The sequence below is a fragment of the Littorina saxatilis genome, linkage group LG2 (genome assembly GCF_037325665.1).
Source record: "Littorina saxatilis isolate snail1 linkage group LG2, US_GU_Lsax_2.0, whole genome shotgun sequence".
Lineage (NCBI taxonomy): Eukaryota > Metazoa > Mollusca > Gastropoda > Littorinimorpha > Littorinidae > Littorina > Littorina saxatilis.
The window spans coordinates 95358254-95372172 of NC_090246.1; the positions used below are offsets into that span (position 1 = coordinate 95358254).

Below are 13919 nucleotides of genomic sequence, written 5' to 3' on the forward strand. Positions count from 1 at the left end.
TTAGTTTGGAGGGGGATACAACCAAACAAAAAACCCGTTGGGGGGTGAAGGGGGGTTCTGTGGACGAATGACATCTGTTTACAAAGGATAGGTGAGTTCGACATGCCTGACCACCAAAAGGCTACAATGCATTTTGATCGCTTGGCATTAGTGCTTGAGAACAAAAGACTTTATAGTCGTGGCTCGATCTTACAAATGCCGTGGGTGCGTCCACTTCGAGTCACAGTGCGTGAAGTTCAAGTCCTCTAAAGGGGGAAAAAGGTATAGTACAAGGGGGTCAATGGGAAATTTCGTCAATGGGGATCTGAGAGAGAGAGAGAAATGGGGATCTGAGAGAGAGAGAGAGAGAGAGAGAGAGAGAGAGAGAGAGAGAGAGAGAGAGAGAGAGAGAGAGACACACACACACACACACACACACACACACACACACACACACACACGTACAGAGACAGACAGAGAGACAGAGAGAGAGACAGCGCAATTTATAAACCACACATTTCGTGGAAAATAGTTCAATACCTTGGTTATGTCTCTACGGGATAATTGAATATAAATAACACATGTATAAGAGGGCCATCAACACTTTATACTCTTAAGGGGCAGCTTAAAGGTCCTTGTCTACATTTTTATACCGAAATCGCCATTTGACCATTACAATGCAGAGTCTATTATCTACAATTATCAACAATACACCCCCTTTCGATCAGGAAAGACGAAGCCAGTGTAGCCGTTTGAAAATTCATTGTAGTATTCCAGCGTAGTACTCATAGTAGGATATCCTTATTTGGAAAATGCCAATCGCAAAACTCCTCTCAAATCCCGTGCATTTCGTGCGAATAACTGTACATATTTAATGGTTGATGGTGTGTGTGTGTGTTAATGACTTTAAGTCTCCGTGTGTGTGAATGAGTGTATGTGCGCCTTGGGTCGCCTGTTGGTGAGACATGTGCGCGTTACAAATATTCGTATTATTATTATTATTATTATATGAGTGTGCATGAGTTGTTAATGCGAAAGAATGTGTATGAGTGCGCCTTGAGTCGCCTTGTGGTGAAATATGTGCGCGTTATAAATTCTCGTATTATTATGATTATGATTATGATTATGATTATGATTATGATTATGATTATTATTATTATTATCATTATTATTATTATTATTATTATGTTTAAAAAAGAAGCGTGGACAGCGCTCCAGTGTCAAACCGTTGCTGCACTTGTTTGGGCGTAGATATAAGCATAGTGACATGAATTTGATTGGTCAGTATTTTTAGGTAAAGCACATGTTCTCAGCAAACAGAAAACAAAATATTGGAAGCGTGAGTCACGCTGCCCAAAAATAAAATCTTTTTTTGCATATATTTGTTTTTTCTATAACTTTTTTCCACATGGTTCATTCATCATCTGACATAACTTTTTATCGAAATCTAACCATAAGAGTATTGAAAAAAAAATGTAGACGACCACCTTTAATGTCCTTCTGTTTCACAGTTACAACCGATTCACTAAAGTAGATGTTTTAGTAGCCGGAAAAAGGATTATAACGCACACACTTGGCAAAGAATGTTATTTCTTGGATTCAAAACTACATCCGGGACCCGAAACGCCAAAGCTTGCCAGGTGCAAAATCGGTGAGTACATGTACGAGGGTGAACACAACAACTTCACTTCTGACCGTACGAAGGGCTGACCAAGACACACCACACTTGCAACACCTTGGGTCTACAGTTTACATTTGACAGTGCCTTAAGAACACATAAGTGTGGTAGCTTACGGACCGTTTCGGCGACGGCCAAGAATGAGCGACCGCCCATGATTTTAATCCTTCGAGAAAGCCACAGTAGATTACAGAGAATTGACGAGAAGAAAGGTGTCGAATGCTGTGGTCTTTTCGGAGAAAGTTGTCGCCGGAAATACCAGACCTATTCTCCCGTCCACTTTAAATAGTGATCTTGTATGTAAGAAGAACTGAGTTTACAGTGTTTAAAATACACCTTCCAGGAAGGACAAAAAATATGGATCAGCTTTTCCGTGGTGTTCAAAATATGCACACAAAAAAGGTGTGTCTTGTTGGTGATAGCCGACCACAGCCCCCCCCCCCCCTCCCCCCCTCGACGAAATTTGTTTCAGATGACTAAATATAGTATAGTAAACTAGAAATAAAAAAGCATTTTAAACTATGTGATTAGCAACGTAAACTAGCATGTCCCATATGACAATGAGTTTGGAGGTGGGGAAGGAAGTAGCAAAATCTTAACTGCTCATTTTGACAATGAAACATGTAACTAATGCCTTTTACCAGGGAGAGGGAGAGTAAACTTGCGTGGGAGTTCAACTAATCTGACGTAGTTTCAGGTGGTTGTTAGGATAGGGAGACAGTAGACAATCACAGGTGTGTGGTCGGAGGAGAGGGCGGGGGAAGGTAGGGGGAGTGGGGTTGTTTGAGAAAAAACCAAAGAGCGATTTGCTCCCAGTGACTGTGCACCTCTGTTTCCCCAATCTGGTCAGCAATCAAAGTTGTGTCCAGTTCTCCGCCTTGTAGTTTGAGTGACCACTGCGCTCTAATATGCGTGCGCTGGGCTAATAGTGTCTTAAATTCTATGAATCTCTGTCCCCCCTCCCTCCGCACCAACACAAACACGCATTGACTGTCTGTCTGTCTCTCTCCCCGATGTTCACAGATTCGGCAGACCACACGTGACAGAGGTTATGGCGGTTATCTACCTCGTTTTAGGACTTATCCTGCAGGAAGCTTCCTTGTGTGTGGAGTATGGACACTTACTGGTAAACAATTTCGTTTCCTTTGGGGTTTTCAGTTGTAGAATGCAAAGGGCAAACTGATACACAATCATCATCATCATCATCATCATCATCATCATCATCATCATCATCATCAGCAGCAGCAGCAGCAGCAGCAGCAGCAGCAGCAGCATCAGCAGCAGACGCAACAACAGCATAACACAACAACAATAACAACAACAAAAACAACAACAAGCGACTACTAACTATGAATTCCAACTCGTTGGCCTAGTGGTAAGGCGTCCGCCCCGTGATCGGGAGGTCGTGGGTTCGAACCCCGGCCGGGTCATACCTGAGACTTTAAAATTGGCAATCTAGTGGCTGCTCCGCCTGACGTCTGGCATTATGGGGTTAGTGCTAGGACTGGTTGGTCGGGTGTCAGAATAATGTGACTGGGTGAGACACGAAACCTGTGCTGCGACTTCTGTCTTGTGTGTGGCGTACGTTATATGTCAAAGCAGCACCGCCCTGATATGGCCCTTCGTGGTCGGCTAGGCGTTAAGCAAACAAACAAAAAAACAAATTCCAACTCGTGAAATGGCCTTCGGTGTCCTCGTTAGTTTGTTGTCTAACCCCACGTGACCTTGTTTCTTCCTCTAGTCTCGGTATCCCAAACGTTTGTCCTGGCCACCCAAACGATACTCCCACTTCAAGGTTTGTCGAGTCGCAGCGGGGAAAACTTTGCTGGCACAATCGATTTCTGATAATTGGGTCGCGTAGGAGGACCTAGACACCACTAAGAGGGCTAGAGAGGTCTGAGAAAGTGTCTCTGTCCATACTTGTCAACATTGTCTCTGGTCTTTTGCAATCCCTCTGTCTCACCAACCTTCAAGCGATCATGCGGCTAAGTGATGGAATGCACAAACTTGCACCAGGAATGAAAGGAAGAAAGTCGACACCGACGACGATAACAACAACAAATGGGAGAATAGAAAAGACAAGTAGGGCGGGGATGTAGCTCAGTCGGTAGCGCGCTGGATTTGTATCCAGTTGGCCGCTGTCAGCGTGAGTTCGTCCCCACGTTCGGCGAGAGATTTATTTCTCAGAGTCGACTTTGTGTGCAGACTCTCCTTGGTGTCCGAACACCCCCGTGTGTACACGCAAGCACAAGACCAAGTGCGCACGAAAAAGATCCTGTAATCCATGTCAGAGTTCGGTGGGTTATAGAAACACGTAAATACCCAGCATGCTTCCTCCGAAAGCGGCGTATGGCTGCCTAAATGGCGGGGTAAAAACGGTCATACACGTAAAATTCCACTCGTGCAAAACACGAGTGTACGTGGGAGTTTCAGCCCACGATCGCAGAAGAAGAAGAAGAAGAAAAGACAAGTAAGACCGACCGACAGATAGACAGACTTATAACTTCATCTCCGCGTTCATTACGGGCAAAGCATTGAATTGGTCACAAAGATGACATCAAAACAAGAAGATTTGCCATCGTTATTCATTCCTAACTAGCTGGGTGAAAAAATAAAATGTTCTATAACAAGACAAGACATCTCATGCCTGAACTCTGCGTTGACTAAACAACAAATCGACGTGTTTTTTCCCCAGCAGTTAATATGCAATAGCACACAGTCCTCTGATCTTATAAGATGTTTGATGGGTTGTTGACAGACCAGCTTTTTTGTCGGTCCGAGGGGGAGCATATCGTCTTTTGTTTCATATTTATTGACCAAGGCCGAAGGCTGCGGTCAATATATATGAAACAAAAGTCGATATGACCCAAGAGGACATCTCCAAACATCGTTTTTGTCATCATTTTGGTAGTGAGAAAATAAGTGCACAATCAACACAGGGAGCCATGCTTTGAAACACGAGTATCGTTTTGATAAACACACGAGTTCCGTTTTGATAATTACTGGCAATCAAAGCTGGCGTGTGAAAGCAACTTTCTGTGTTTTTGAGTTCATAAAATGTTGGGATGAATATGTCAGGTTTGAGGATGCACAGTTCTGTAGGTTCATCTCGGTATTCCACCCCCTCGGCTTTCAGTTGTAAATATTAAGCTTAGTGATCGAATGTGGAAGCTACGTTGGGTCAAAGGTCACAGAAGATTTGCGTCGTGCAGCGAAGGAAAGAATCGCGATCTTGTTTCCGACTCAGTGCCTCTTTGTTTTTCATTAGACCTGTCATTCTGCTTGCTCGGCTTTGTTAGATGTTTGCATGTCTTGTTGCTATTTTCTTTGCTTTTATTATTATTTCTTATTTGCGCTTCGTTTATCGATACAACGTCTTGTGCACGGGTCAAAATGTGTGTGTCAGGGGTCAATTGGTTTGACTTGAACTTGACGTTCGTGTTTCTCCGAACGTCTGTGTATCGAAACACAGATACACGCACTCCATGACTTTGTAAGAAGACAAAACATTTCGGTAGGTTTCATTTGTTTATGATAAATTTATGACCTTTCATGAAGTAGTTTTGTTTTTTTGTTTACTTTAGCCAGTTTGCCAGTTTGTTTGTAGAACTTTGCAAAGCAGTGTCGTGTCGTCTGTTTAGGTCTGGGGAAACGCCAATGAAAAGAGCCGAAGAATCCCCGAGCGTTTCTATTGGGTTTGCTTTTGATTATCCATGTATAACCTGCTTCCTGCAACTATGGTAACCGGGGCTTTATTGCCTGGGGAACATGAAATTTATTTCCCAGGTGCTTGTGAATGAAAACTCGTGAAAATGATGACAACAGCGAATATCTGATGTGTGTCGGTCTTCCTGCGTTGTGTCTCTGCCTTTGAATCAAAAAGCGCCCATAAACTGTTCATACGATCTCTGTGAAGAGTGACCCTAGAAAATCTATGTGCATATGTCGTCACCCCTTGGCCATCCTGTGTGTGCTCGACATATTGGCTAGACAAACCGCCGCGGGCAGAGATCGAAGAGTCTTGTCAATGTTAAATTCTCACGGTCATCCTCCACACACGGTCAAAATGCCCCCCCCCCCCTTCCCACCGTCCTCACTCCTCACTCTCCCCCATCCTCTATTTATATATTTATTTTCTCTCTCTCTCACTCTTTCTCTCTCTAGCTCGCCCTATCACTGTCAAACACACACACACACACACACACACACACACACACACACGCACACACACACACACACCTTCTCTGTCTTAGTTTTTGGTAGATTGACAGGCAGACAGAGAGGGGGAAACGGACAGACAGATAGACACTGCTTCTCACCTTCAGTCCTGTTTCCCAAAGTTTCTCTATTTAACACTTTCTCTTACCGTTACCCAGTTCATGCTCTCTTTTTTTCTCTCTCTCTCTTTCTCTCTCTCTCTCTCTCTCTCTCTCTCTTCCCCTTTCTCATTTTGTCTTTCTCCCTCTCACTCTCTCTCACTCCAATTGTGGGGGCGGGGACGTAGCTCAGTTGGTAGCGCGCTGGCTTTGTAGCCAGTTGGTCACTATCAGCGTGGGTTCGATCCCCACGTTCGGTGAGAGATTTATTTCTCGGAGTCAACTTTGTGCAGACTCTCTTCGGTGTCCGAACACCCCCGTGTGCACACATGCGCACGAAAAAGATCCCACGTTCATAGCACAAGTCTCAGGGCTTGGAAAACACGAAGACACGCATGCATCATCTTTCGTCTCTGATTATCATGATCGTATTTCGATACTTTGACGAGACAAACCCAATGCTGGTGTGTCGAAGAAGACAGCCACAGCGGGCTTGTTCGAATCAAAGTATCACACCATATCCTCAGCGTATTACCAATACCTGTCCCAATATAGACCAGTTGGTCTAAGAGGACGTTAAACCCTAATAGTCAGTCAGCCCCCCCCCCCCCCAATTCTGTGGCCGCTACGTGTGTCCAAGGGTGGCAGTGTTGTCCGTCAACACTGAATAACTTAGCCAAACTTGGCGCACCAGCTTTTGCGGTTGGTTAGTATGCATAACGTGCGGCAAGTTACACTCGACAAATATAGCTCGGTGGACACAAGGTCAGATTATTACTCTGTCAAAGTGGCTACGCAACCAGTCCAGTCCTCCCACCTGATCCGAAGGAGCGTGTTATGACGGCTAAACCTCACTTTGCAAACAGCGCTTCAAGGTGGTATGGTCCACCAATTGTAAACGTTGAATGGAAGATGCGGACTTTTTCAGCTTTGGAATGTTCTTTCTTTCTTTATTTGGTGTTTAACGTCGTTTTCAACCACGAAGGTTATATCGCGACGGGGAAAGGGGGGGGGGGGGGGGGGAGATGGGATAGAGCCACTTGTCAATTGTTTCTTGTTCACGAAAGCACTAATCAAAAATTTGCTCCAGGGGCTTGCAACGTAGTACAATATATTACCTTACTGGGAGAATGCAAGTTTCCAGTACAAAGGACTTAACATTTCTTACATACTGCTTGACTAAAATCTTTACAAAAATTGACTATGTTCTATACAAGAAACACTTAACAAGGGTAAAAGGAGAAACAGAATCCGTTAGTCGCCTCTTACGACATGCTGGGGAGCTTCGGGTAAATTCTTCCCCCTAACCTGCGGGGGGTCTTTGGAATGTACACGCAGTTAAAACAACAACAACAACAACACCACCACCACCACCAACAACAACAACAACAACAACAACAACAACAACAAAATGGGCGTCCTACCAATATTTAGAACGGATTTAAGCTTTGAAACTTACGCTTTGCTACAACTAAGACGACTTAGATTGATGCAAATGTACTGTACAAGAAATGTGCAGAATTATAGCTTTGACTTGAAACGGGAGTAACTAATGGTAACCAAAGATTCACGAATAAACTTTGTCCGAGGACCTTGCGTTTTTCGTTCTTGCTCAGATTTGTTACATTGATGGAGTGTGTATATTCTGAATCTTGCGTTAATGTTCTACTTTTTGAGCGTCCTTCTGAACTAAGAAAGGTTATCTTTGAATCCAGAACAATTGAAGATTCACCTTTGGTTAACTCCAACCGTTGATTTGACAATGTAGTTTGACACACCCTTCTTCTTGTTGTTTGCTGTTAGATCGTCAGTCCGGACTGCAGGGCGAAACGTGCTGTCCTCTCCAAGTCCTCTTTGGGGCCGTATATCTTCTTTTCCAGCATGTCTCCTCTGGCCAGGTGGTGTCCCTCAGAGCACTGTGGTATGGACAAGCCTGCAGGATGTGCTCGGCTGTCTGATTCTTGCCAGTTTGACACACCCAAAACCACTTTCTCCATAGGACAACCCACAAGACTTCACAGTGAAGTAGAACCTCTTGCCTTCATAGATAGCGTTAAAGCAAGCATAGGCATAAAGCTGTCATCACGGAGACATGTCAGAGGTTGAAACGTCCTCACGGCCCATTATTCATAACTCTTATCATACGGGGCAGGCAGCAACGATCACGGTCAATGCGTATGCATGCGAAACGTAGCTGTGTGGTATTACCTTTCACGAGTCATCGGTCAAGACTTGATTATCAGATTCTGATTCACATACATGTGGGGGTCAGCGTGTCCTGTTGGACTTGTCTTGGGAGGAGGGTGAGGTGGAGGGGGGGGGGGGGGGGAGGAGGGGGAGACGGGATTGGTGGAGGACGATGGTAGTGCTGTAGTCTGGTGGCGTGTTAGCTTCTTCTGTGTTTTGGTTTTTGTTATTTCATCTCTGTTTTGGATCATCCTTTTGTGTGGCTGTTGTATCTCTAGTGAAAACACTCATTGCTGTGATTGGAATCTTGCTAGATTCCGAATCTAGCTGGATAGAAACATAATTCTGATCTCCTGTGGCTGGGATCAAAATTCCGATCTCAACCAGGTGAAATGAATAGACTGGATAGAATCAGAATTCCAACCTTACCTGGCTTTTTAGTGGAGTTAAAATCTTGATGCAATAAGCATTTTGACTATTTCCAGTGAACATTTGGATAACACTGGAATTCCGACCCTAGTCACATTAAATTAGAATCCGCGTTCTATGACCAGAGATCCCATTTCATCTGGTTGAGATCGGAATACTGATGCTGTCTAGTTAGCATCGGAATCTAGCAAGAATCCAATGTCTGCTATGGCATACATTTTATACAATGTATATTTAATTGCCCCAAAACTCTATGTAAATAAAACCTTGAGCCGACGGGTTGTACATTTGTATAACCAAAGTCTGTAGTATGATTGCCTACACTCGCATATATTTCCTTGTCCGGACATATTGGGATAGTGCAAGTATGAAAGCTACCTCGTGTTTTAAGAACAAAGCAACTTCCTTTTAGTATTTTGTTTTAACTTATTTAAAATAGTTCGAGTTTTAGTCGTCGATTGCGACAAAGTCTGATTGTAATCAAGTTTTCCTTTTTTCACAAAGACTTCAGAATGTCAGGGTAACGTAGGCTTACATTTCTCCATTGCAATTGAAAGATAGAAAAGAAAGCCAGAAAAGAAAGCCAGGAACGCGACCGAAAGAATGTCGTGTTTGGCAAAGATTACATTTAGTGTAAAACAAGTTTCAATGGAATCAAAAAACAAGAAAGGTAGGTTGTTGGAACGTTTGCTATTGACAAAACAATACATTCAGAAATATATCGACCCAACCAGTCCGTTTTGAACTGTCTGGTTGGTGTACACTTGTAAATAGGCCCAGTGAAATTGAACACTTTATCTGTACATATTTATTATGATATAATATGCGTGTGGAAGGAGTGTGAAGTTTGGATGCATACACCATAACAAAATCCTGTGCTTTGCATTTGGTAAATAAACTGTGTGACTTTTTTTATTTTTTTTTAAAGATATGTATTCAATGGATATATTGTTTCACTTGCTCAATTTAAAAGCACTCAATGGCCCCAAAGCAGAAACAACTGGTGTTTGTGTCATATCTAAACGAGAGGGAGAGAGAGACTGATTCCATGCTATTGGAGTCGATAAAGAATTAAATCAACGCAATGGAACTGGTTCTAGCTAATCGAGAAATGCCTTGCAGCAGCTGTGTCTTGTGGTGGTCGAGTTATGACTTGTATATATACAATCATGCTGAATATGTGAATATTGGAGTAAGTAAAACGGGAGCTTATCATTATTCGTATTCCTCGTCCTAGACCCCCCCCCCCCCCTCCATTCTTCTATCTCATCACCAAGCCTGATACGATTTTCTCTGTTCATTATTCTCACAACAGGTTTGTTGAAACATGAAACACTGGGTGCTGTTACTACGGTTATTTGATATGAACAGGAAATTCTCACCACGCAACACAAAGCAGAACTAATCAGCATTTCAATAACGCGGCATGATTGTCCAATTTCCTACTGTCTGGCTGTTACAGACAAGATATGCATGATCGATGAACTAAAAAGTTTACAAATCTGTTCAACATTCGGGATGATCCAATATATTCCTGTCTCTATACCACTCCCCTGATACGAGGAGGCTGAAAACAGACTGAGGCAAACTGTCTATCCCAAAGAATGTAGTCTGTCTGAGAACGTGTGTTGTCAGCATTAGACTTGTTCCTTTCATTCTTGGTCACTCTCCATCAAACCAACTTCTGCTGTTTTGTTCTTTGTCCAGTGAACCTGCTGCCAGTGAAACTGGGATACGTCATTGATAAATACATTTTGAATACTCTGTTACCACCAGTCACTTTTCAACAGACACAACAACTCACTTATGCAATTTAACAGACCGATTTATATTTAGTCTGGACAACACCAATGCGGGTTACTCCTACATATAGTGTTTCTACAAACTGCACAAAATCAAGGCCTGGTTTGGTTAAAAATAACACTTTAATTATATTGCAATATCGTGACACATATATACACATCTAACAATTGGGTCAGTATCGAAGGATACGCTTATAATGAAAATGTTGTAGCATAGTTTACCCTAACTTTTTCCTGTTGCGAATACCAGAGGTGCTTTTGAGACTGCAATTTCAACAAAACACGTACAGTAGACGATTGTGACTGTTAAAGCTGTGGTCTATTTATGACTTTCCGGGGCTACGAGGTTGAAAAATAGGGATGAAATCATGTACAGAATTCTGTACAGCAAACGCTACCCGAAACCCCACCTATACGGCGTGTATGACCTTGAGAGCTTCAGTCAACGCTTGAATTTTGCAGTGGTAACATCCGGTTTGCTCTCTCAGAGCTGAGCATATTTGTCGAGAAGGATCGAGCAGAAAAAATAAACGACTTGGCAGGGATTCGAACTCTTGAGCCTCGGGGCCTCAAAATGTCGGGGCCGATGTCTTAACCGCTAGGCCACTTCACTAGTGTTTTCAAAGATAAAAAAAATGATAATTTTATATCATTCTACGCTTGAATTACCATTCATGCGTTGCAAAATTGTAACAAGTCGCGTAAGGCGAAAATACAATATTTAGTCAAGTAGCTGTCGAACTCACAGAACACGTGGAATTGACAAGAAGAGCGGGGTATTCGTTGCGCTGAGAAGGATAGCACGCTTTTCTGTACCTCTCTTTGTTTTAACTTTCTGAGCGTGTTTTTAATCCAAACATATCATATCTATATATTTTTGGAATCAGGAACCGACAAGGAATAAGTTGAAAGTGTTTTTAAATTGATTTCGAAAAAAAAAATTGGATAATAATTTTTATATATTTAATTTTCAGAGCTTGTTTTTAATCCGAATATAACATATTTATATGTTTTTGGAATCAGCAAATGATGGAGAATAAGATAAACGTAAATTTGGATCGTTTTATAAATTTTTATTTTTTTTTTACAATTTTCAGATTTTTAATGACCAAAGTCATTAATTAATTTTTAAGCCACCAAGCTGAAATGCAATACCGAACCCCGGGCTTCGTTGAAGAGTACTTGACCAAAATTTCAACCAATTTGGTTGAAAAATGAGGGCGTGACAGTGCCGCCTCAACTTTCACGAAAAGCCGGATATGACGTCATCAAAGACATTTATCAAAAAAATGAAAAAAACGTTCGGGGATTTCATACCCAGGAACTCTCATGTCAAATTTCATAAAGATCGGTCCAGTAGTTTAGTCTGAATCGCTCTACACACACACACACACACACGCACGCACACACATACGCACATACACCACGACCCTCGTTTCGATTCCCCCTCGATGTTAAAATATTTAGTCAAAACTTGACTAAATATAAAAATTGCTTTCAAAATTTGCCTTTATTTGCAAACATGTTTCACGGAATCGCAGTACATGTTTACACCGTCATGCTACACGACATTCGCGCCATGCAAATAGCTGCGATATCTCTATTTACAACATGCAAGAAAAATGACAAGAACAGTAATTGAATCTCTCTAAAACTCTGTGCAGTTGAAAACAGACAACTAAGAAATATTTATACATGTATTCACTTCTGAACAATGGGCGGATAGAGATATAAATCATGCTGCTTCAAGAATAACATAACATGAATTCATATCAATGTTTTTCCTTCTTTTTCTCGATTGGCGCAGTAGCCTAGTGGTTAGGACATGAGACACGAAGTCTCGAGGTCGAGAGTTCGAATCTTCGCCAGGGCGTTTATTTTTTCCCCTTGATCTCTCTTGAAGATAATAATATGATCAGTCTTGAGAGAGCAAACCGGATGTTATCCCTGCAAAATTCAAGCGTTGACTGAAGCTCTCAAGGTCATACACGCCGTATAGGTGGGGTTTCGGGTAGTGTTTGCTGTACAGAATTCTGTACATGATTGTATCCCTATTTTTCAACCTCGTAGCCCCGGAAAGTCATAAATAGACCACAGCTTTAAGGGCGTTGCAAATTGTGAGACCTGTTTCAGTGCGCGGCGACACACTAGCACAGTTTTTAGTCCTGATGCAAACACATAGCTTACATCTGACCAAACTAACAGGATTAAGTTTGCATTCCTGAGGTCGGCTGACTCGCCTGTCTAGCCGAGAGACACGCATATCCGATACGTTTTCAGCGTTTGTGTTTGTACTATGACATTCCAAGCCTGGCTTATTCGTCCGGTCCATTCATTTCAAATGGAATATTTTTCCGTCTCACCTTATATTCTCGTGTTTGTTTTTTAAACAGCTGTTTTCTGTTTCGCGCTGTTTCGAAATTACGTGACGTTTTCAAAGCTAAATCCAGTTGAAAAGACATGCTGAAGTCCAGTCTTTGTGTTTAGTAATAAGTTTTTGTTTTGTGTTTCACAACAAAGGAACAAGTTACCTTATGTTTAGTCTATTTTAACAGATGTGTTCTGAAATAATTTTGTTTAATTGGTATGGCTATTTGGAACTTTGTAATAATGCAGTGTTGACATCCTTGTAGTTGCAATCGAGGAGTACTATAATCGTACAGTTAGTATAGTATAATGGTTCTAGCGTATACGTTGAAATCATTTAAGCGGCAGATCATCATCAACATCGCATCACAGATCAACTTCAATTCTCGTACTATTAATTGAAACCGTCCCACTTTTCGCTACCTTTCGTGTGTGCAGATGCAACTACTTTGTTCATTCCATTTTCTCTAATGTGGCAAAAGCCGATTAGTTCATAATTTACCGCACAGTATTCTTGTTGTAAGTTATAATGATTGTTCGAAAGTTATAACCATTCTAACTTATAACATCCCCTTCGCATTCCAGATCTACTCCAATTCCCGTACTAACTGTAACCCTCCTATTTCTCGCTTCCTCTTAAGTTTCCAGGCGCGACTACTTTTTCATTCCACTATCTCCAATCTGGCAAAACTTCGGTGAATCGTAAGAGATTATCTTTGGAATGTATAATCATCGTTCGAAAGTCAAAACAATTCAGACCCATAACTGCATCACCGCATTCCATATCTACTTTATCTCCCACACTACTAACTGCAGCCCTTCCATCAAGTTCAACTAACTTTCTTGTGCCCAGGTGGGGCTACTTTTTACATTTAGTCAAGTTTTGACTAAATGTTTTAACGTAGAGGGGGAATCGAGACGAGGGTCGTGGTGTATGTGTGTCTGTGTGTCTGTGTGTCTGTGTGTGTGTGTAGAGCGATTCAGACTAAACTACTGGACCGATCTTTATGAAATTTGACATGAGAGTTCCTGGGTATGATATCCTCACACGTTTTTTTCATTTTTTTGATAAATGTCTTTGATGACGTCATATCCGGCTTTTCGTGAAAGTTGAGGCGGCACTGTCACGCCCTCATTGGTTGAAATTTTGGTCAAGTAATC

General features: G+C 42.1%; 1 protein-coding gene across 1 annotated transcript in view; it reads right to left on the reverse strand.

Annotated features, from left to right (window-relative positions):
- Positions 1-13919, reverse strand: part of LOC138960235 (uncharacterized) — an 83836-nt gene that overhangs the window by 58419 nt on the left and 11498 nt on the right. The window lies entirely within an intron of this gene.